General features: G+C 44.4%; 1 non-coding gene across 1 annotated transcript; it reads left to right on the forward strand.

The window, feature by feature from the left end:
* The first annotated feature begins 4,089 nt into the window (after nt 1-4,089).
* On the forward strand, nt 4,090-4,162 carry TRNAV-CAC. Its single transcript has one exon. It is a non-coding gene; the product is annotated as a tRNA-Val (tRNA).
* The last annotated feature ends 454 nt before the right edge of the window (nt 4,163-4,616 follow it).

The following is a 4,616-nucleotide window of genomic DNA, read 5'->3' on the forward strand; positions in this document are numbered from 1 at the left end:
CAAACATATTCAGTAAGATTTCAACATCGAATCATTTAAATTTATCTGTTGAAGTATATTAAATATACTAGTCAAGTACACTCAATATACTAATATCTTTAAAGAGGAATGAATACTTGTAATTCTAGAAACCAGATGAATCAATTATTCCGCTTACAATTACTGGTAAATATTTTTAGGTATCATCTAATATGTGATTCCATATATACGAGTATATGATTCCAACATTCTCATGTTCCACCATGTGTCAGCTTAAATTACAAATTCAAGAAGAAGAAGCATAAATAGGAAAGAATCATCGATTACAGGCCCCAACAGAAAAACATGCACGTTGCATCTCCTGCAAGAAATCAGCAACTTGGCAATGAGAAACTGTCATCACCCTGAACTTTCACTTTTCTCCAATGGGCTTGGGTTCACAACAACCTCCCTCAGCTTCCTCCTCTTTCTCTGTAAAGTAAGCTTCTTTCCTGTCCTTTGTGGGACTTGCCTATGGCTTTTGCTATAGCTTGCTTGTCCTGAATTGCAATTCTTCCACTATTCCTGAATAAACCCTTTTTGCTGGAGAACAACAAAAAACAACCCCCCCACAACTTTTATATATTTTTATATTTATAAAGTTTTCATATTTAATTGGCTTATTTGTTTTTGGCTGTGATGCGTCTTCATTGCTGGGCGAGGGCTTTCTCTAGTTTCACTGGTTGGGGCTACTCTTCATCGTGGTGGCTTCTCTTGTTGTGGAGCATGGGCTCTTGGCATGCAGGCATCAGTAGTTGTTGCATGAGGGCTCAGTTGTTGTGGCTCACGGGCTCTAGAGCGTAGGCTCAGTAGCTGGGGTGCACGGGCTTAGTTGTTACACAACACGTGGGATCTTCCCGGACCAGGGCTCGATGCCGTGTCCCCTGCCTTGGCAGGCGGATTCTTAACGAATGCGCAACCAGGGAAGCCCCCAAAAGTACTATTTTTAAAGTCAACACTGGCATTATTCTGCTGGAATGGGGTGCCATAGAAAAATGTGTATGTCCACCAAAAGTCACAAAAAAAAATATTCGTACCATTTCAGAATATCCTCAAGTGGAAACAACTGAAATGTCCAACAGTAGAAAAGTATGTAGTGTTATATTCTTACAAGGACTACACACAGAGACAAAGAACTACGTGAAAAATAGGGTTAAATTTCATAGACATAATGTTGAGTGAAAGAAGTCAGACCCATGCCCCTCCAGGCCCTCAAACCGAGTGCATGGCCTGTGATCCAATTTATGTGAAAGTAACAGGCAGAGAGGTAGGGAGGGGTATGTGTGTGATTCCTCTGAGCTCTTGCATGGGAAGAGTCATGAGGAAGCCTTTTGTGCTCTGATAATTTTCCACACCTTAGTTATTCAGGTTGCTCCATCAGTTATTCACGTTGGTGTACACTGGTAATGGTGTGGGAACTGTACACTCTTTGTGCTTTATGCATATTATGCCTCAGTTTTTAAAAGTTTAATTCCACTTGGTTATTGTTAAAGTGATGTTGATACTTTTTCTTCGGCTTTGTCCTGGGCTAGGAGGAAACGTAAGTTCAAAGTACTTACTGGGATATTTTTGTTGTCCTCAGATTTTTGTCTTCCCTTCAGTATCGGATATCTGACTACTTACTTATATGTTGCTCACAGCCATGACCCTAAGCTGACATTCCACTGTTCATACTGCGGCAAAGAGAGAAGCAAGTGTTCACGAACAAATCTTGCTCTGTTAAGAATCAATATGTCAAGGAAGGGGGAGGGTATATGAAATTGAGGAATTCTGATGAGGAAAGTAGTTCAATTAGGCTGAAGTAACTCACAGGTGCCAAAGGGAGGACACTGGCAGGTCGTACACAAAGAAAAGCCGCCACATTCACGTCACCACTAAACGCTGAAGAATATTTGGAGCATCCACACATAGCAAAAAGCGTCTACCTGATTAGTTCGGAACGTCACTAGATTAACCCGTCCAGACTAGGTGTTTGATGGCTTTCCGCTATCTGTTCCTCAAGGAAAGGGAAAACTCCCCTTTCTCAGGCTTTGTGTGGGTGTGTGTGTGTGTGTGAGTGTGTGTCTGTGTGTCTGTGTGTGTGTGTGTGTGTTTGTGTGTTCACTCTCTTGTCACTTCTGGCTCTTTTATAAATCCTGTCTTTTTTAATGACAACATCCTAATAACTGTCTCCCATTTTTATTAGGAACCATGTGAGCTAACTCATTCAAAGTCTCTTTACTGCTTGAAGTAAGCCAGAAAGAGGAAAAGAAATATCGCATATTAACGCATATATGTGGAACCTCGAAAAATGGTTCAGATGAACCGGTTTGAGACACAGAAAGAGAGACACAGCTGTAGAGAACAAACATACGACACCAACGCGGGGAAAGTGGCAAAGGGGTTCGTGGTGGTGGGGTGAATTGGGAGATTGGGATTGACATATATAAACTAACATGTATAAAATTACTAATAAGCACCTGCTGTATAAAAAATAAAAATTCAAAAATAATCTCTTTACTACTAATGTTAAAGTATGATTTTCATATTCACATCTGTATACACTATATTGGGAGCTTTGAAATGTATTCTTGGGTGGAGACTGCCATGGAAAGGGAAAGTTTAGGCCTTCAATTGTTGGAAGATAGGTCCTTCTTAGTCTTTAAATAGTTTCCAGTTAGTATGTTTTAACATGCTCATCGTCATCCTCTCTGCGTCTAATGTCGTGGCTTCTCCAAAGGTCCTGTTTCCTCTTTCTCCTCTTCTTCTTCTTCATTTCATTAATTAGTTTGGGGAGTTTTGTAGGCCTACCTTTCAATCTTCTTTTCCTTTTGATATCTTGGAGGTTGAACAAGGAAGGGATGCAAATCTCAGTGAAGTTTTCTCAGTTACCCGAGAGCATGGTGGCCAAGGGGAAGGGCTCTGGAGGCAAAGTGCCTGGGTCTGACTGCTGGCTCTCACTGTCACAGGGGTGAGACCCCAAAAAGGTTAGCTCAGCTTTTCAGTGCCTCGGTGTTCTCATCTGCAACAAGGGGTGGTAAAGTCCTACACTATCTTCCAGGGTTTTTATGTGGACTTAGTAAGTTATTCCACAGTAAAGCACTGAGGAATAGTGCTGGTCACTCAGTAAAGCTCGAGAAAGCTGCTATTACCCTTATTGTGAAGTCTTTTATTTCCCCTTCTAACTGTACCACTGCTGACCTTCAACATTCCCCAGAGTAAATTATGATTGTTTAAATGTTTAGCTGACCTCTTCTCCCTCATATTAGTGACCTGCATCTGGAAAACTGGTTGGTTTGGATGGTCATCTAACTGGTGATCTAAAGGCAGTGGGGCACTGGATCCAGCTTCATCAGATTCTTGGACCCTGGGCAGGCATGACGATTGTTTAGCTCATGGTAGACAATCTCTTGCACTTGTATCTATAGCAAGACCTTTTCACAGATAGTCAGACATACCTTAAGTATTATAAGAAAAGTGCAAGTATGTCCCAGTGACATGTCTCTTTGGTTGTTGATGTTTGAAGAAATCAAAGGAAGAAAATAGAATTTACCCGGAAGTTGTAGATTTCCTCCTTCAGTTATGACAGGGTGTTTGTAGCAAGCTGGCATTCACCCTTAAAACGACTAAGTCAAGTGTGGATTTAAGGAATTCTGTTTGAAGGCTTTGGAGAAATGCAGCTAGGACCCACAGGATCAGCTCCAGAGAGAGAGAAGCTCACTGGAATGAACCTAATTCTCTACCTTTTCCCCTTAGGCCCAAAGGGCACTTGCGCGAACCCCCGGCTCCCGCGGCTTCTGGGAGCTGAGGAGTCAGCGGGGGCGACCCCTGCACTCGGGGGCATAGCTGTGGATCCGAGGACTCTGCGGTCCGTGAGGGAGCCCAAAGGCCGTCTGTGGGAGGCTCGGGGGGTCCTCCCTTCGGGGCAGGCTCGGAACCCTAAAACCAGGGCCTCTCGGAAGCCGCAGACTCCTTGCGTGAGAGATCTTGGGGCTTCAAGGTTCATTCTTCAGTTTAAAAGGTTGGCGACCAGGACAGTAGTGGCAGGACCTACGGATTTCACGGGTGTGTCACTAACCAGTCACGTGCCGTGTTTCCGTAGTGTAGCGGTTATCACGTTCGCCTCACACGCGAAAGGTTCCCGGTTCGAAACCGGGCGGAAACAAACGTTCTTCCTTTCTGAAACTTTTACCTTCCCTTTCAAAAAAGCAAAACGGGCGAAAGGCAGGGGCTGAGGCAGCGGGCGCAGCTGCATTTTCCATCCCCAAGGTACAGGCCAGGAGTTCCGTGGCTGCCTGAGAACCTGCTCAGCGCTAGGAGCCAGCCCTCCTTTCTCCGCTCTGAGTCACTGCGGAGTCCAGGCCACAGCCAGCTGACCCAAGTGCGCAAAGGACAAAGCTGACTTCGGCTCATTTTTACATCCGGAAATCCCCTCACCTCCTAAGCAGGCGCCTAAATGTCTTGCACATGTTCACGCGAGTTATGTCTCTGGAAACCAAGGAGTTCATCCCTGGCTTGGCTTCACACAAGTTCATCCCTTCACACTTGGCTTTCCCCTACCTCGGCACACTTACGCAACAGTTTGATTTGCGTGACGGAACAAAAGAGAGCGAACCCAG

This window comes from Phocoena sinus, chromosome 1 (genome assembly GCF_008692025.1).
Source record: "Phocoena sinus isolate mPhoSin1 chromosome 1, mPhoSin1.pri, whole genome shotgun sequence".
In the NCBI taxonomy this organism is placed as follows: domain Eukaryota; kingdom Metazoa; phylum Chordata; class Mammalia; order Artiodactyla; family Phocoenidae; genus Phocoena; species Phocoena sinus.